Source organism: Helianthus annuus, chromosome 8 (assembly GCF_002127325.2).
Source record: "Helianthus annuus cultivar XRQ/B chromosome 8, HanXRQr2.0-SUNRISE, whole genome shotgun sequence".
NCBI classification, from domain to species: domain Eukaryota; kingdom Viridiplantae; phylum Streptophyta; class Magnoliopsida; order Asterales; family Asteraceae; genus Helianthus; species Helianthus annuus.
In genome coordinates, this window is record NC_035440.2 from 116,701,441 (window position 1) to 116,722,652 (window position 21,212).

General features: G+C 35.4%; 2 pseudogenes; both read left to right on the forward strand.

The window, feature by feature from the left end:
* The first annotated feature begins 7,175 nt into the window (after positions 1–7,175).
* LOC110901134 lies at positions 7,176–7,818 on the forward strand (annotated as a pseudogene).
* Positions 7,819–12,368: 4,550 nt separating this feature from the next.
* LOC110901136 lies at positions 12,369–20,015 on the forward strand (annotated as a pseudogene).
* The last annotated feature ends 1,197 nt before the right edge of the window (positions 20,016–21,212 follow it).

The following is a 21,212-nucleotide window of genomic DNA, read 5'->3' on the forward strand; positions in this document are numbered from 1 at the left end:
GCTCATACTTTCATCCTTACTCATGATTCGTACATTCGTACCTATACGCGAGCGTAATCCGAGGGATTCGCTTACGTGGGTCCCATACATGCTTAAACATAAACATGCTTACATACGACATTCTTCTACGTACACATTCTTATTTTCAAATTCATGTATACCTTGATTCATACATAACTAGTACAAGCTATGTGGATCATGCGACGATCAGTATAATCGCGGGTGCACACGGGATTATAGTGATAGACGTATGAGAACCATAGAGTGTACTACTGTGTATGGTAAGACACGGAACGTAACATGACCCCGAGTAACGACGGACGTAATGTGGTTAAAACATGGTGGATACGCCGCTGGTACTTCCTATATATAAGTGTTTTCACCATGTTACCAAACTTTCGTAAAACGTGCCATGAGAAATTCAGTGTGTTGCAGACCTTTTGGACCTAATACAACTTCACGCAACTCACAAACGCATTATATCCGATTATTCATGACGAGACTTCATCCTTAACACACTACGTTCATCTATCCAACACTTATGCTATTCACATACTTGTACTCTTTAAGAGCCATTCGTTCATTCTATACTCGTATTATTTTATACAAAACTCGTTCGCAATCCAGCTTGTTTAAACATTTGAGTCCTAACTTACCTCATTACCTATAAAATAGCATCCCTATTCTTGATTCTTGTGTAACTATACTTAGTATCTCTCTATTGCTTTATTTAAAGTAACAAACCTTTTCGTTCCTCTCAATAAACAGGTTTTACGAAAGTATGATTTTTTTTATACTATCCTTAAAAACCTCCCCTTGCAAATCTACCTTGATGTTCTCCAAAATTTGGTACTTTTCAAAACTTTCAAACTTCCCAAGTTTCAATTCTTAATGATCACCTTTATGCCAAAAACTCTTTCAAGCCTTCCTCTTGAATAAATTTCGGGACGAAATTTCCTAAAGGAGGGGAGACTGTAACGCCCTGCGTTTTCAAACTTCCTACATTTAGAAACCTTACGTGAAATTCTAACTTTGGAAATCTTGTGTTCTTTTAACCATTCTTTCATTGTAATCGTTGTAAAATACGGAACGTGCTTCGTAAATAAAACTTGTACATTACACTTTTTACCTAGTTAAATCATGTTTTATTTCATATTTCACCTTGTTACAAGTTAGGGGAAACATTGTTGCACATTATTACACAACTTAACTAACAAAATTACTCATTATAATGTTTTAAAAAAATAAAAAAATAAAGAAATATGGCAGCCCCAATTCAGCAAAATTCAGCCCATATAGTTGGGTTTTGTGGGCTAGTTTCAAGGTGTAACCCCTTCTAAACACTTCCAAAGCCCAACCCATTGAAACCCTAATCCTTCCCCTTATAAATACCACTTATAACCAGCCTCCCTACCACTTTTGCAACCCTAAAAACTCACAAAACATCCACCAAACCGTAGCTGAAAGCAAGGGTTCGAGTAGATTGACACCCCTTCACGAAAATGAGCATAACTCACTCAATTCTTATCTGATTCACTCGATTCTTTTTCCTACTTGCTTGTATAATCATGGGGTTCGATTCCTAGACTTCTCCTTGGAGAAATCAGACCTGGAAATGCCCCGAAATAGTCCATAAACTTTCTGTTTGTTTTTATGTTCATCAAAAACTTGTTTAAACCTATGCAACTTGTGTCCAACACATCTCATACCTATGTCCTAATGCTTACAACTTATCCCATGGTTGGTTAAGCTTAAAAACAAGGTTGAGACATTTAAAATCAGAGGATTAAACCTCATAAACTTGGTGTTTTGTTTAGGGTTTTTAACCCACAAGTCATGTCAAACTTTGTCTTTGATACATGAGTGATTATGGAACAACTTGGGTTGTCCAAACATACAATCCTCACATGATTTGATGATTTCTCTTAGTTAGTGTGTATATTTCTTATTCTTTATTGTATGTTCATGACCCTCCTTGATTGTTTTTTTTTACATCAAGTGTAGTGGTGAACACATAGAGGTGCCTAAATGGAAGACTTGATCTTCCTACCTCCTACATGACTTCTATGACATTTAGAGGTACCAAAATGAAGATTTTAATCTTCTACCTCATGCTTGAACTATTGGACATATATTATATAACCTAAATATATTATTCGAAGAATCGAATCTTTGATGATGAACTAAGTGTTCATATGTCGGGGTACTAGATTACATCATCCTAGACTATGATAACTTATCACGATTCTAATGGAACCTTGTTCCATGAAAACATCTAAACTCCTTCGAGTTTCCTAGTGTCAAGAACAAGCATCATATGTACTAAATGATTATTTTCCATGTTATTCTCATATCTTATTTTTACGTTGTTTTAAACACCGAATCTCGACTCTAAACATACTTGAACTTTAACCCTTATACATTCGGACTCTAAATCTCTACTCGTCAACAATTGGATAATCGGAAAACATATGCAAACTTTGTGAGTATACTCGTATTCCCCCTTTTTACTTTTATCACTTTTGGGGTGTAACATGTTTACCTATTGAAACTTACACATGAACTTTTGTCTAAACACATGAACACTTCTATAACATGCTTGTATATGTGATGGCTTGATACTTTAAAGTTGGGTGATTCTTATGTGTAGAACTTATCATTAACTTCGTACGAGCCAAACCTTGACATATGTAGCGCTATAGGATTAACGACCCGCCTCTACTGAAACTTTGGTTATGTCATGAGCAAGTTGCGTTTTCTTGGTTTGATATGTTAGACACATGCCATATTTAATGTTTATCTTGAATCGCATGCTTGCTATGAGGGATTGTTCACACTTTTATCTTATGCTATGTATGTACCAAACTTGTATACTCGCCTTTGCTTTTGCATTGAATTGTATTTTAAACATGTTACAGGTTGATGATGATGAAATGAAAGAGGTAGCACGATGCCTAGATACACACTTTAGACGTTAGGTTTAATATGTTGTATCGAATTTTGGTTATGTTGGTTTGTTATTTTGATTAAACTTGTTGTTATTTGGGATCTTGTATTGATGACTACTTGAAGTTTGGAAATGAAATTGGAATTTATTAAATATTGTCACAAATAGTGTTATGATGTCTCGAGCAATCTTCACACTTCGTCTCATCCCGATGTTTCCGCCATTGGTTGGGGTGTGACAGTAAAGTTTGGGGTTGGAAAAGGAAGTAGAAGACGAAGATCCGGTCAACTACATGAAGGTCATCGACTCAAGCTTGGATGATGCTCTCCGACGGTGCATGGGATGCAAAGCATCCCGCTTGAGTAACATATGACCAGGCTTTGGGTCTAGCCAAGGACCCTTATAAACGTGGCGCACCACAGAGGCATTCCGCGGAACTATCCTTAGTTTAGCTTAGAATAATTTTTATATTTTCTAGTTTAATTTTTAATTTTCAGGAATAAAACACACTCGGGATGGTGAAGGATGACAAGGGAAATGAGAAACAGCACCCCATGCACGAAAACAGGGCCATCCGGAAAATTTTTCTTCGTTACAGCAAGTTCAACACGGGCCGTGTCCGCCCAACACGGCCCCGTGCGGCACAATCTGCAGAAAATGCCCAGTTCAGGTAACTGGACACGGGCCGTGTTCACTGAACACGCCCCCGTCTCCAAGCTTTTGTTTCTTTTTACAAACTTTTGTTACTGGCACTTGAACACGGGGTCATGCCCGGTCACCACGGGGCCGTGTCCAGAGTACCAGTAACATAAAATTTTGCTTTTTCACACCTTTTTACACATTCAATCAACCTAAAAACTTATTTTTGGGACACATTGAGGACAATGTGTAATTTAAGTGTGGGGGGGATGCTAAAACCTTGAATCTTGCAAGTCCTAATTAACAAGCCTTACACAAAACTCTATTGGAACCGCTAATCACCCCAAATTTTTTCAAAAACTTTTTGTTTTTTTTTTGTACTTGTCTTGGTTTAATTTGGGAATAACAAGTTCTAAAAAGGTTATATTTTTACAAATTTACAACCGATAGCGTCGTGATAAAAAGAACCAACATAAGAAAATTATGAAACGGCGTGACAAAGTTAGTTAGAATTTGATTATATATACTTGATCACATAAAAACCCATTCCCACAAAAGTGAGTTTTGAGCCTTTATTGAGCATACAAATACATATCTTTACAATAAATGCTCATCTTTCATTTCTTGTGTGAATAGCCGCTTGGTTCTTACGACTCTAGAACTTGCCACGACAATGCATTCCCAGTCCTTACCAACTTAAACCCGAGTAAGTAAATGATGGAGGCATTAGGACTAACCCTTTTTCTTTCTACACCATTATTTTTCTTTTTTTTTTACCACCTACCCAAAATCCCCCTAGTTAACCCCTTTGAGCCTAAACCTTTTCCTTTCTTAACCCAAACAAACACCCTTTTTACCCACCTAAACCCTTTTTCATTTTAACTCTTTCTTTTAGTAACAAAGCTCGGTTTTCCTTATGACTTATGAAAAAAAAATGAATGATGATGAAACCAAATAAACAAACAAGTTTATCAAAAATAACTTTGTTTGAAAGAAATGGTTCATCAAAATAAAATAAAAAGTCTTTCAAAAACCGATGCTTTTTACGCTTTTCGCCCTTTTACTAACCACTAACCCAACCACCCACCTTTAGGCCAAGCCTAACCCTTCACCCAAAAAGTCCTCTTAATATTTACAAAGATATATAGTTAAAAAGGAGGAGGATTGATTGCTTGGCAAGCTTATGGTAGGAGTAAGTTCCATGCCGCTCTCGAGTGATTTACTAAAAATACACCTTCGGCCGAGTGTTGAGTGATCCCCCGTGAGGTATGTGAACTTGTAGATAAATGGAATTTTAAAAAAGGCATGTTATGCCCTAATAAGTAATTTATCTTATGAAACGTTTTTAATAAATCATGACGAATAGGATTGTAAATAAATAAAATAAAACTTAATAAAGAATCTTGGAAATATCGACACTCTATGACAAGCCCAAAAACCTTCTCTTCTACCGATTCCATTTGGGAGTGAAAAAGCCACATTATAAGGAGTTTTGCTTGAGGACAAGCAAAGATTCAAGTGTGGGGGTATTTGATGTGCACAAAATGCAACATATAAATTACATCAATTGTGGCATAAAACTAACCCTTTTTTAGTACTGATGTTGGAAAAAGTGTGCTTTTGTCTTCCTTTTGTATTTTCAGGATTAAATGAGCTCAAATAAACAAAAGAAGCAAAAAGGCAACTAAATCTAACACAAATACAAGAAAATGAACAAACGTGGCATGCCCGGCCTTCCGACAACATCTTCCCAAGCAAAACATGGAAACAGAGGGCTGAACACGCCCCGTGCTCAATGAGCACGGGGGCGTGCCCAAGTGTTAGTAGAAAAGACAGTTGTAGAAGCTTCCATCGCCACCATGGGGCCGTGCTCAGCGGACACGGGGCCGTGGTCAACTATAAGATTCGCGGAATCCAGACAAATCTTGATAGTACAAATATGCTTCTGCACACGGGGTCGTGCTCAGAAACACGGAGGCGTGGTCAACTAATGCAGACAAACTGCATTTAATGAAGAAAGAGAGGAGGATGGACACGGGGTCGTGCCCAATGGACACGGGGCCGTGCCCGAGCTTCTGTTCAGCCTATAAATAGGAGTGCTTGGAGCTCTTTCAACTCATCCCTTGGCACACCACCTCTCTCACACTTCACCCACCACCAACCACCATCACAACACCATCATCCAGCACCATCAAAGAGTATGTGAGTCGTCTCGGGATCCAAGATTGATCGTAAGAGTTCTTGACAATCAAAGGCCATGTTTGCCTAAGTATCTTACATCACTTGGTGAAGAAAAGTGTTTAGTATAATACTTTTTATTTTCAATATTTTGCACTTTTTAATTGGTTATGTATTAATGACTTTAATAACTAGTTTCTTATGTTGAAGGTGATTCTTCCTTATCGTTTGTCCGTGGTGTCTTGGCATTATTTTACTGTCTATATAAAATAAAAGATTTTCACCATTCATATCTCCACGTTCTATATGGAGGCATGTTGGCTACCTGGTCGGGGGTTAAGGGAACGGTTTGGTAAGAGTCTTGCCATTGTTCAGTGTATAGATCCTGCAAAGGACCTGGGTCAAATTTAGTAGGACTTCCTTCAATACCCAACGGTATTGGATGGCGGGGGTCCAAACTCTTTGACCCCCTCATAAGTTAAACTACTATTAAAACTTTAACCCCGCTACTTAGGACTGTATCCCTGCTGACTCAGACTACTTAGCCAAGGATAACGTCGCCTTCAAAAGAGGGGCCTACCACATTATGCATTAATAACTTAATTAATTATCTTTCAATAATCCAACCCTTTAGGAATGTATCCTTGCTGACTCAAACTACTGGGTTGAGGGTAATGTCACCTTCAAAAGAGGGGCCTACTACAATAACTAAGATAATCTCTTAAACTAGTGCAAAAGTGCGAAAATAATCAAAGGTTACACTACACACGAGTCGGATCCAAGTGATTCATCTTGTCTATCTGTTTTTTACTTTTATATTACTTTTTAGCATTTTAGTTAGTTTTATTTTTCTAGTTTAAAAACCTTTTTCTAACCTTTTGATTTGATTAAACGTTGAGGATAAACCGGTACTAAAAGCTCTTATGTCCTTGGACGACCTCGGTATCTTACCAACACTATACTACGTCCATGATGGGTGCACTTGCCCATATGTGTGTTTAGTGTTAGTAAATATCGTGTTTTATAAATTTAAAACTTGGCTAAAAAAGTGTAAAAAGGGCTTAAAATATACACCTAAAATATATCACACCTAAAACGCATCATTTGCCATCAAAGACAAGTCATATGTATCCTGGGGGTTCACTTACGATGTAAGTTTGTTTTCTTTACTCTGAACCGATATATAATAATCTTATTCTGAGTTTGTTGCATTTGTGTTTTAGGTAAAAAAGTTCTACCTGGAGGATGTACTTTTTCTTGTGAAAACAAATGCTCGTTCTCTTGACCGCACTTCAGAAACAAACATTAGCAAGAAATCCAATTAACCGAAGAGTACAAACGTGCCCTTGATGAGACTATTAATTTAACTTGGTCAAGTGATGAGCTGGAATCCTTATTAGACATTGTTTCAATGGGTCAGGTTTCGGTGACAGGTGTCATACCGTTAATGGTCTTTGCTAGAAAAGGACGAGTCGGTGATATCTGCATGCTTCTTTCCTTTGGTGCTAATTGTCATTTACGAGATAACGAAGGAAAAATCACGCTGTCATGGGCCGAACACGCGGATTTGACAATTTTTAGTTTATCGGAAAACATGAGTGAAGTAACTTTTACGTTGTAACCTGCAGTTAGAGCTGATGCAGATGAAGATAAAATTGAATTGCTACTAAAGTAAGTCAAGGGTAAAGATATCACAGAGCTAATTGCTTCCGAAAGGGAAAAGCTGGCTTCGGTTCCATCCGGTGGTGGTGGTGTTGCAGTTGCCGCTGCAACTGGTGGCGGTGCCGCACCTGCTGTCGCCGCTGCTGAGACAAAGAAAGAAGAGAAGGTCGAAGAGAAAGAAGAATCTAATGATGTAAGCTTCTTTTACTTTGTCTTTGATCTTGATTCAATTTAGTCGGTTTTTTGGATCATTTGCTTACTTTTTTTGTTTATTTTTTCTGGACATGGGATTCAGTTTGTTCGACTAAGTGATTCAGCCACCGTGTGAGAAGCATGCTTTCATTTTGTTATGTTCGTGTATGTTCACTTTGTTTTGTCACAAATTATGGGTGTTTTTTAGACATTACAAAATTTTAGGATTTCCAAGTTTTGTTAGTTAAAGATATTATGGTTGCACATATTTATAAAGTGTTTTTTTGGACAACTGGAAGAGTCTAGCTTTTCTCTTTTTTGTCTATTTAAGATTATTTTCAACTATCTTTTCCAAAATTTTAAGACTCTAAATCTGTACTTCATGTCTATAAAATTGTAATTAAAACTAAAAATGTTTTCTGTTAAAAAAGAACTAAAAATAAAAAAAATCTCAATAATTATCTTCGTTTTCATCACCAGCATTATCATTAAATGGTTTTCACAACCTAGCAAGATTACAGAAACTATTGTCTCTTCTCTTTGTGTTTGGAAACTTTTGCAGAAACCTAGCTGCTTATAAGACACTGATTTGGTTGAAAAGTTTCCAAGTTGCAAACTTGCTATTGATTCTGCTGGTTATCTTTTGAGGTTTCTTGCATTGTTCTTGATTTTATAATTAATTTACTTTTATTATGTGTTTGGCTTGTGTATTACGTCGGGTCATAACTTGTTCATGCGAGCGAATTGATTTATTTAACTTTGAGCGGATTTTGACAACATGAGCTTGCTTGAGTAAAATTCATGTATGGCTTCAGTTAATGAATTGAGATGGTTGTTGTAGAGCAGGTTAATACTACCATTTATGTAACGTGTCGCGGCAACGCGCGGGCATTCCCACTAGTATTAAAAGAGAGTCAAATTGTTTAAATAAACTCAAATCAAATGAACAAGAAATTAGCAGTTTAACAAGAAAAGTCAATGAGCTGTTATAGGTCATTGATTTGGCTTGTGAAACTGTGAGGGATAAAACTAATGAATTTTCTGAAAAGTGTAGGGAATTGGCCATTGCATAAGGCCAAATTGTTGAACTTAAAGATAAGTTAGACAAATTTGGAAAATCTTCATTAGTTAGGACTCAAATTCAAAAAGGACTGAAAAGAGTAATGGTAAAACGGGAGTGGGGTTTAGTAAAGCATCACCTTCTAAGGATCAAGACTACTCTTTTTTACCTGATGAGAATGAGTTAACTGATTTTGTGCCTACTACACAAGCTGTAGTGGATTCGATAGCTGTGGACTTGCCGAATAGTCCAGTTTCTTTGAAAGAATCTGTTGAGTCTAACAGTACACCTCATAAATCGGATGAGGATACTGAAAAGGAAAAGAAGAAAACATTTAAAAAGAGATTTAATAAAAAGAGAATTTATAAGAAAAAAATCTTGTTTTAAATGTCACAACAAAGGGCATGTGGCGAGTTGTTGTCCTTTGAATAAAAATAAGCAAAACGTTGATGAAGTTAAGGATGGGAATAGGGTTGGTTTGAATAATAATGTTCATCAACACTGTCAAAGTAATCAACCAAGATTTCAATCTAAAACTTCAACATCAGAAAGATTTGATAGACCACGAAGTATTTCTACACAATTTAGTCATTATAATGGCAAATCAAATCGGTTTCAAAGTCAAAATAGAAATTTTGGATATCAAAATCAATACCAAACTTCTCGTAATCGAAATTTTCAAAGAGAACATAGGGGTTTTAGTAACTCAAATGTTCAACAACATCCAAAATTTTTCCAAAATTCATGGTATGATAATGAGAGAAGAAGGTTTTGAGATAATGATTTTCAAAGGTTGGAAAATTCAAGAGTTTATTGGAACTCTTGCAATCAAAGACCTAGTGGAAGTTATAAATCTTGTTCAACAACGGGTAAGACATCCAAGACACCAGTAAGGTGTGATGGATACTGGTTAGAAGCATCTTATGTGGATTTATATGGTCGACCCAAAACCGGTAAGGTTTGGGTTCTCAAGTCTAACTAAGTTGTTGAGAATGTGCAGGATGGCCAAGAAGGACTTTTTGATGTGTTCAACAGTGGTTGTTCCTGTAAAGCATCTGAGGTGAATAGTAGGTTAAAATTGGTAACGAACTATTTACTACAATGATTGTTATGATTATTCTACACTTTAACATTGAAAAACTAATTGTGAGGTTAAAGTGGGAGTCTATTTGTGTTTTTATATTTATGTTTTTGAAACTTGCTCCATAAAAACAAAAATTAGGGGGAGAAATTTCCCTAAGCCAAAAAGAATTTTGTTAGTGCGTGAGTTTAGGGGGAGTAAGTTAAAAATAATACAAAAACATTGAAAAATGAAAATCATAAAAAATGAAAAATTGAAAAAAAAAAAGAGATTTCATGGTGTGAAAAAGAAGAAATGATAGTACATCAGCAAGTTAGACTGTCACACTGAAATTGAATTAAAATGCTTAAGTGTGATAGCAGCTTCATCATATGATGTACCAGTAGGCAAAAAGCATGAAATAATCAACTTACCAATGTGATATAAACATAACGAACTGTGTATGAGTGGAGAACACATCAGTGGCGTATGGTTTAATGACCTTAAATCTTGCGTTGATAGATTACCAAAATACAAGGTTTTGGGTCTTTATACTGTTATTTCATCCGGGGGTATCAGGGTTGTCCTTCTGCTGCATCCAGATACATGCTGACCTAGGCACAACCAGGATATCTTAAAAGACCTAAAAATGCCAAATCCCATAAATGAAGAAGCTCTCCTAGAGAGTCATTCAAATGTGCAACATGCATAATTCGTACCAAAAATGGTATTTGTCTTAGCCCTCATTAGATATTTTGGTCTCTTTGCTGTACGGAAGTACTGACCTGATCACCAATTTTCTATCATTGAAATTCAAAATGGATGAATTCAGTATACTAACCTACTACGAGGAATCTTTGTGCATACCTTGATCGCGGGGGACATCCTGAAGTGGGACACACTAGTGCATCAGTATAATACTACCTTAATGTATCACAAGGTAAAGGAACTTGAAATGTTCATGCATTTTGTTGAAGTGGACAAGCATACTGGTAATCGTCTTGAACTGCTTTTCACAGAAAATTATATAAAGAATTATCTAATAGTGTGAAAACTGTTTGATTTTGTTGATATGATCTTCTTGCACATGATTCTCACAAAAAGATGAAACTGTAAATAATTTTGAGTTTTGTTTAGTTTGTTTTGAAAAATATCAAAAAAACCAAAAAGATTTCTTTTTAAAAGACTTCCATTTTGAATTGACAGATTGTTGTTTTTGCATGATAAGATAAAATATTAGTTTATCTTGAAATGTGAAAAAGACCAATGGTTTTTCGAGATACTTGCTTGTGTTTCTAAACAGATTGATTGCAGTTATCAAAATGAAATGCAGAATACAAGTAAAGTGCAGATTGAGAGTGATGTGAAGAACATGTGAAGATGCATGGTAGGATCCTTCTACTACATTGCAGAAATAGAGAAAGATATGGAAGAGTTGGAGTTTACTTACTTAACCAAAGATTGCTAGTTCACTGATCTACAACGAATGAAAGTTTTGGAGATTGGAAGCATCAGCTAAGGGGGAGTCTGTTGATGTCAGAAATGTGTAGTTGACGCTATCCAAAGACAAAAAGACTACAAGATGTTTGAAGACAAAGTTACACTATGAAGCTATTGTCAAGGGGAAGTCTGTTGGTGCATATTCTGTCAGCTTAATAGTTTAATTATTTGGTCTTTGGATATTTTGTAATGGGCTTAGCATATTGGTTAGTAAGTTAATTGTTGTAATGGGCTTGGAGAATGGCCTAGCCCAGTTGGAAGCCCAGTTCACAAACATGTGGTATATAAACATGTTTTGTGATTAGGGTTTTAGGGGTTAGAGTTGTTAGAGTTCTTGGAATTTTAGAGAGTGAAAACGTAGAGAGAGAGTGAGATTTCGAATTAGGGTTTGTAGAGCAAGATCACAGAGAGTGGCTGTGAGGTTATGTCGGTATTGAATTGATTGTAAACTGCAAGTTGGATAATCAATAGAATACCGGTTAATTGTGAATTTTGTTTTCTACTATTTTCTGTAACAATCTAATCTAGAGGATTCCGCACTCTAGGTAAGATAGACAATTCTGTGAAAGATCCATAGGATTAAGGGACCTACACATGTAGTAACCGGAAGAACGAATATCGTTAACCGAAATTTCGGCGAGAGTATTCTACCTATTAGGCCAAAGCATGTTTCCCTAACTCAAAAGAGTTTTCGACCACTTTGGAATAGTCTTAGTTTCATTCCGAGACACCCCAAGATTTTTACATTGAATCTCTTTTATGTCATATCAATTTTAGTGTGTTTTGATACTTGAAACCTTGTTCATTTCAAAGTCAAAAACCCAAATCACGCTCTTCTCGCAACCTAAAACAATAATAATATTCGAGAACAAACTAAATTTACAACTATTTCATTATTGTTTAATTATGCATATGATATTACGTGTTATGCTTATGTGAACTATGTGAAACCTACATGCTACGTGATATACTACTATGCTAAATCATGCAAAGAAAACTTTACTTTTCTAAACACTTTATGATCAAGTCTCATCCTCTATCCATATTCAATCTTGTAGATGTCTTCTAACCGATCCTCCCACTCTAGGAAGAGCTCAAAGCAAGGTTCCAACAAGAAGATGATGGCATTCATGGCCAAGCAAATGGCCAAGGTCATACCCGAGGTCGTGAATCAAATCCAAGCCTCTTCAAGCACTAATACCTCGGTTGACACCTTTACCTTTGAACAATTTAACTCATGTAGTACGGCACCCTTCACGGGTAATGATGGGGCTATGAAGATGCTTCAATGGTTTGACTCCATTGAGGTCACCTTTTGCCAGAGCAGGTGCCCAGAGCATCTTCTAACCACCAATGCCACCGGTGTCTTCCAATCAAAGGCACTCGATTGGTGGACCGCCGAGCATAAAACACGCGGAGACGATGCTGCCTACGCCCTACCATGGGTTGAGTTGAAACAACTCATGATCGACGAGTTTTGTCCCTCGCACGAACTTCAAAAACTTGAAAAAGAGTTTTGGAACCTCAAACAAGTTGGGGGCGACAACGCAACCTACACCACTAAGTTCAAGCAGCTTAGGGTGTTATGTCCTACCCAAGTCCCTATCCTCAAGAAGACCATCGAGAAGTACATTTGGTTTATACATGACAAGACAATTTGATTTATACAAAACAAGACATTTGGTTTATACAAAGTCACAAATGGTTTTCAAATATATATAAACCATACAAATATTATTTTAACCAACTGGTTATTCATACGATTTTTTTACAAGGAACGATTTTGTCAAGATTCGTGGTTACAAAGATTTATTTAAAATATCAACTCTTGTAGTTGGTTATACATGTTTAAATACAAATTTGTAGCCATGAATTTGATCAAAAAACCTATGTTACTCACCAACTTTATTGTTGATATTATTTTGACTTATGTTTTAGGTGCAAATATGTGATGATTATTCAAGTATGCTACACGTAGGAATGGACTCGTGCTTTAGTTTGCTTTAATCTAAAAACAATTGTTTGTAATCTTTTGTGGTTGAAAAACAATATAATATACTGAAACTTTAGTACCATGTGTTACGAGAAATTTGTAATTTGACTCCCCGACGTTTCCGCCACGGGTTGTATTCGCAGGGTCGAGGTGTTACAGCTGCATGGAAGCAACAATAGACTGGAGGACTTGAAGGGGTACGGTCCCGAAAGGCATGCGTAAGCGTGCACACAAGTGACCATACCACTAAAACGACATCATCAGGAATAGATCATGGCGAGACCCAGATAGACGATCCAGTGACACACAAAGATTATCCCCGACAACCACTAGGAAGGGAAATAGTACAGGGGACAACCCGTACAAAAGGACTCCACGTGGCACCAAGCATTGACCTCCAAGCTCTGTCCTATTATCTTCAAAGGACAGCTGACGACAAGCCGACCAGGAGTACAACGGGGTGCTGAGGTGGAACGAATAGCATTGCGCCACGTCATCCCCACTCATGTCGGTGACTCTCTCCTACTAGGGGAGACCAAACGGATATTCTCCAGGAATGATAGCTGGCCAAGGTTCAGCTGGCCTTATCCTCCTTCCTTGCCCTTGAGCTATAAATAGAGAGTTTCACCTCTAGGTTTAAGGATCGCCTCTCTAATTCTTTCACTCTTATCACTAGGGGTGTGCAAAAAACCGAATTAACCGAACCATAACCGAATTAACCGACAAAACCGAACCGAAAAAACCAAACCAAATAAAAAACCGGTGGGTCGGTTAATGGTTTTTTTGAAAACCGAAAGTAGCGGGTCGGTTATTGTTATCATTTTTTCCATACCCACCATAACCGAACCGAACCGAGATGTAATAAATCTTTGTAGGATTTAGAACTTTTCACCATATTTTTAATATTTGATATTTTTGACTGAAGATTTTTAGTACTTATGGGTTTTTCATATCATTTTGTGGTTTTGGTTGAATGTTTATTTGAATTTATAGAATGTATCATATCACTTTATTTGAGTATTCGATAATAATTGGTATTAATATTATAGATTATATGTATTTTTTAATATTATGTAATATGCTAATACATACAAATATGCAATAACAATTTATTCTATGTTAAAAAAATTAAACTATTTTTAGCTAAGCTAAATACACGGTTAACCATCCATAACTGACTCGCTATAACCATCAAAACTGAATAACCATAACCACCATAACCGATCGGTTATGGTTATCCAATAACCGACATCGCGGTTATGGTTATGGTTTTTGGTCAAAACCGACCAAAACTGACCCATGCACACCCCTACTTATCACACACTTATTATCCTCAAAACAAGTTCTTCTTCTCACGCTGGAGGGTGGTTACAAAGAGAACCTCCAACTTCTCCTCCTTGTGACAAGCTTCATGGTGTTGTGATGTTTTGCAGGATCAATTTATGACCAAAGAATTATCTATCAAGGAAAGAAGGAAGATTAACCTTTGTGACGAAACTAGACCCACAAGTTAAATGCTTCGGGTCGACTTGGTGTTTTTTTTCAAAACCATACCCTCATTGTTGTTAAACTTTTATTAAATGTTTATTTTAAATTAAGTGACATAAATGAAAAATGTATGAAATTCGGTTACTATTAGATAAATATTTTCTACAGGTTTAATCAAAGTACATGAAAAAAAGTAATAATCAAGTTTCATGGTTGTTTCATTTAAGTCATTCAACTTGATAGATTAAAAATTAAAAACAATTACAATAGTGAAACAATAGTTAAACTTGAGCAATCTATATATATTAATAAATGAGATAATTTGGGCTATTTGTCCTTGAATGGTGAAGTCATTTTGCTAATGTGGCATCCAATGGTTGAGTAAAGAGTGATTTTGGGAGGGAATTGGTCTTATTCTCTATACACAAACAAAAACACAATTTGGACACGGGATCCGGCTAAATTCGGGTCGGGTTTATGGGTAATATGGATCCTATAAATCCTATAAACACACTTTTTGACAAACCCTAGATTGGTATGTTATCTCTTCTTCAATACGCTGGTTCTTCTTCATTCTTCGCCGCTGATTCATCATCCAAAACTGATCCATCATCCAAAACCGATTGGTATGTTATCTCTCCATACACTTCTTCCTTCTTTGGGATTAGGGTTTATTTGTGTTTATATATTTTTTTTACAAATCAGTTTAGATTGGGGTCTTTTTTGTTCAGATTTGTTACATTGATTTGTTCCTCCTTCTTTATCATCGTTCAATGATTCAGACTGATCTTTGTTTCTTGATTGTTAGTCAAATGCATACTTGATTTTTCTTTACAAATTCAACGACGACAGATACTTGCGGGAGATATTTTTTGTTTTTTGGACAATCTGTAAATGGAAATGTATTCACCACCCGTTTGTAAGTACCAGCTTCTCGAATGATACATGTATTGTTATTATTCGAATTTGATGTTAACAAAATCTATTAATTAGTTTCAGTGTTGAATATTTCTATTGTGCCTGAATGAAACCTATTAATTTCATTTCACATGTTTATATGTTCTCTACGTGTTTTTTTAAACTCTTAGAATGATTAATTTAAATTAGTTGTAAGAGCGGGATCTGTTTTCGCTTTTACGGCTCCTGTTTAGAAATCTAAATTGAATTTCCACCCATCACTAAATGGGGTTACTGCACTTTTGTTACTAGGTATTGAGGTGGAGCTTCCACCTATCCATGGTATGTGCACACTTTCATTATCCTAAATCTCTTTTCCTTTAATGTTTGTATTATTTAATGAATTTAATTTCAGTTGTGAACTTTTTGTAGAACATAGCAACCAACAGGAACCCAGGTTGCTGCACCTTTTAGGACAATTTGTTACCATTTTCCTTCAATGATATGTCAATTAGGCTTTACACTCAACTCTTCTTCAACTAAGAGAGAGGTACGTATATGGTGCGCAAGCATTTGAACATTTGTTTTGGGGATTAAATAAGATGTTATTTTATGCGATTGTGATTTCGATTTTGTGTCTATTTTCTATAAGCTTCGTTACGATTTGGGTGGCATGGGGTGGTATATGTTATTGATTTGAGTCTCATTTGCATTGCTTCTCTAATAAAAAGTGTAAATACAACTTTGATTTAAAAAGGTAAAGATTTTAATGAATGAATATAAACCCATAATGTAAATGGTGATTCTGTTTTGAAGGTTTTAAATTTTAATGAATGAATGTAAATCCATAATTTAAAATACCGAACGGGTTGGTGGATTGACCCGTTTAACCCATTTATATTATATTATATTATATTATATTTTTTTACAATATTTTTTTGTCATAAATTAAATTGACAGTTTATTTTACGCCATAATTATAACTTAAAATGAGAAATTGACATAAGATTTTATAATTTCAATGTAAGTGTTTTTTTTAGTAAATTTTAATTTCAATATGCTAATTTGCTGGAAAAATTGATATATTGAAGAAGTACGGGTTGAACGGGTTGTGTTCGGGTCAACCCACAAATATTCGGGTTCATATGTATCGATGTATACGGTTGTGAGCCTGTGATTAAATCGTAATGTTTTTGGTCTTTATTTTTGTTATTGTTGGTGATTGATTAGAGCATCTGGGTTAAAATGTATCGATGTAATTTGATTCGGGAGATTGGATTTGATAATAATGTAGGATTATTTTTTATTGATATGATATTTTAGTATGTTGAGGGTTTGGGAATACGGAGCAGGGTGGTTAATTTTTTTTGGATGGGATTCTTTTTTTATTAATATGATACTTCGATACGGTTCTGTCAGTTATTTTTGTTTTGGTTTATTAATCTTTTTTTTCTCATCTATAGGCAGTAGTGAAGGAACGCAAGGAGGGCGCCAGAAGAAGGTTTGTTCGGTAGTCGAAAAGTTCTTTGAGCAACTCGACTGAGAATGGCACATTTGTACTTTTGTCTTCACTTCGAAAACCATGTGATGAACCTAAAACACTAAGGGTAAGCGAGTGCTTTAGGTTTTAAATATCGTAGATTGTAACTTTGTCATCATTAGGTTGTGATTTTGGGCAGGAGAGGAAGGAGTGGTTTCAGGTTGCGAAAAGAATCATGATTCGAAATCATTGATAACTAATGAGAATCATCATGGAATACGTGTTATTGATTTTGGGAGCAATCACTATTATTATTATTATTATTATTATTATTATTATCACTATTATTATTATTATCACTATTATTATTATTATTATTATTATTATTATCATTATTATCATTTATTATCAATATTATTATTATTATTATTATTTTTATTATTATTATTATTATTATTTATGTGGAGATGATTAGAAAAGAAAAGAGGAGACTGACCTGTTTTATTCATTGCAAGACTGAAGCCCTGAGGTAAAGTGAAGTGGGTCCATTACACCTCTAAGCCTCTATATGTTAATAGTTTGGTACTCTTTTGAGATACCCTGTTTTGGTGCATTATTATTACATGTAATATAATATACGGTTTTAATTAAGATTAATAGAGGAGTTTTGTTTGATTAGAACTAACTTTTGGTCATGTTCTTCTGCAGGGTTATAGTTTGTGTCAAGATCTCCTTTTATTATAACTAAAAGGTGCTTGCCGGAGCTCTGAAAGCTCGGAAGAACGACATTCCTGTGAAGGTTAGGTTACTTTTATTATGCGTATGTGTGTCTATATTGTTTCGATACGAGATTTGTGAATTTAATCTGGATTTTGTAGACTTTGTTGACGATATGCAAGGGACGTGAAGGTACGGAGTTATCGGATGGAGATGTGTTGCTTTTTCCTTAAATGATTAGGTACAGGTAATGTTATAATTCCCTAGGGTTTTGATTTTGTATTTTTGTTAGTTAGTTAGTTAGTTATATACTATTGGTTATGAGTTATGACCTAATTGTTAGGTTTATGCCTGTGAGCTTTTGGTTTTTGTTGATATAAATAGAATTTAGCATTAAAACATGTTTAGGTATCTTTTTTTAGGCTTTCTGTTGTGTATTTATTCCCTTCTGCGTCTGTGGCTACTGATAAGGATGACTTCTTAATTTTTTCTTTTACAAGCTTCTATTGTTCTATAATTTTGAAGCGATTTAGTAGTTTATTTACTGAAGTTTCTGTGATTGAAGAGGATTGAAAGAATCGGACATTAATAGCTTTGTGGACGAAGTGGTTGTGAATAGAAAACTATGGTCTGCAGGAGTGCAGGAGACAATGACGGGTTCACACGTATTTGTATGTTCACATAGTAGTCGAGATAAAAGGTGTGGATTTTGTGGGCCAATTCTAATAAAAAAGTTCAAAGAGGAGGCTGAATTGAGGGGATTGGATAACGTGTCTGTGACTGATAGGGAACTTGATAAATTATAGCGTTCAAGATAAAAAATTTTATGGTCATTGGTAAGATAATTTGTTTGTTATACTCATTTGAATTTTTTTTTTAATTCGTTTTCCTTAATGTTTAAATAGTTGTAAAATTCGTGTGCTTCAGGTACGGTTATGTTACCCCGAGTGATGTGCCTGAATTGCTTGATAATCACATTGTAAAGGGTGAAATCATTGATAGGATTTGGAGGTACAATTTTACTATATTTGTTTTTTCATTTAGCAAGTTATTGTTCATTTGTTTATAGATTTTAGTGTGATCTATCATATGCAGTTGATATTGGTGATATATTGGTTATTGGTCCCCATGTAAAATATCGTTACTGATATTGTTAGCAATATCGACCGATATATCACCGATATTCCCGATATCAGTACCTTTCTTTATAGTTCTACCGTTCGTCTTTCTTCTTATTGTTGCTATTATTGTTTTAATTCTTAATTGTTAATTGTTAGTGTTAAATGTTGGTGTTTTAAGTCTTAACCAGTTCCTACTTGCTACAATTGTAAGTGTTTTGCAAGTTGCAAAAAGTTATTTTGTTAATGGTAGGAGGGTATATAGAATTGTTAGTGTTAAATTGCTATATACTTAAAATCTGCATGATATTAAAATTACCGAAATCCGATCGTGATAACCTATACCTCAAATATAGGTCCTTGACCGATACCCGATATTTTACCGCATTAACTGCTTAGGATATATCTGGGAAATTGACTGGAAAGTAAATGTGTGAAAGGGGTCGAAAGTTTCCCAAAGTGTATCAATATGGATTATATGGTTTCGTTTATCGTCATAAAGGCCATAACACAAATCCCCTCAAAAATGCAAAATGACATAAATACACCTGATGAGATGTTAACATGTTAAGCAAACTATTGTTTGTGTCACTTTATTTAGAACTTAGAAGTAAGGGCAGTTTTGTTATTTTATGGCTTTTTAGCAATTTAGCTGTTGAAGTAGCATAACAAATTGATACCTGGGTGATAAGAAATGTTGTTTAGAAATGTGGGGTGGACTTAATGTAACCTTTAATATTGGATAACTATATCAATAATCTTAGACAAAAATTACGCGTACGAACATACCAGTTTTGACTAGGTTACCCAACCCGCCCATGTCCAAAAGTCTTTAATTTACAGTCACTTAACTCCATTGCAGGGGCCAAATGGGAGTTCCTGTGGTCAAGAAAGCTGAAAAAGCAATTGAACAGTCCCAAACGGAAATGACGTAAAAGTCTCTGAAGCGGACCACCACGCAAGCAGCACCATGGAAGAGAGAGAGAGAAAGAGAAAGAAAACAATGGAGGGTTTTGTCAAGGTGCCAATGGGTTCTCATGTTGCAGAGACGAAACACCTGAAACCGAAACAGAAAAAGAAGTAAATAAAGCAAGTGCGTTTAACATGTTGAGAAAAAAATGGGAAAAACATGAGGTTGTTACAGTTGTTGCTGTCATTGGCGCTGTGGTAACGTTTGTTGTGGCCTATAGCTTTTATAGAAGGTTATATATTTATTTGAAATGTGAAACTCTCTGTTTGATTTGATTATATATATATTTGATTACAAGGGTAAAACAAACTTTAAAGCAACTTACTGTTGGAAGAATGTACCAACTACCACATGCCATCTATTTTAATTGATTGCAATGATTTTCTAAAATTAAGTATAATATTTAAGAGATATGACATGGTTGGGTACTTTGGTGACCAATTGTCTGGTTTTGCCTTCACTGCTAACAGATGGGTGTAATCATATGGGTCCCGTTGTGTTAAGCCACCAATCATCTATGGTGATGTCAGCAGACCCAATACCATGACCGTCTTCTGGTCCTCAATGGCTCAAGAGATGACCAAATGGCCAATGAAGGGTATTAATCTTTTTTTTTTTTGAAAAGTAAACTTCATTAACAGAACTGACGGCCCAAGCCGGGCCAACACAAAAACAAATTACATATTAACAAAAGAGCACCATTCCCTCCATTCTATCCCTTTATATCTTGACATATTCGAAAACCATAAAAATCCCAAAGCCTTGACCTCACTCAAAATACAATCAACCTTGACCGGCTTATTATTAAAAATAAGATTGTTCCTGGCTCGCCAAATGCTCCAACAAACAATCAAAATGATACCTTGCACCACATCCTTTTTCTCCGAAGCCCTTAGATTCGAATGAAAGCCGAGAAGATCCTTAACCGAAAAAGCAAAAATGCTAGGAATGATCTCATAAAGATTAAGGGTATAATCTTTATGAATCCTCTTTTTTATATAGTACACAACTCATTGTGCATCAACGTTTGTCAATCTATAGCCAAACTCTATTATTTTGACTTCAAAAAGTCAACTGCATTGTTGTCAGAATCAAATTTCACTCAAATGAGTTCAAATACCACACCTTAATTCGTAATAAAAGTAAAAGATATAATGTTTTATACTTTAAATTCATTTTAATTATATTTTCACTTTGTTAATAAGTAATTTATGCAATATGTTACTTTTGTATTTATATTATTTATACACTTTGTGATAATGTAAATTAAATTTTTCGACCTGCGAAGTTCGCGGGTGATAACCTAGTCTA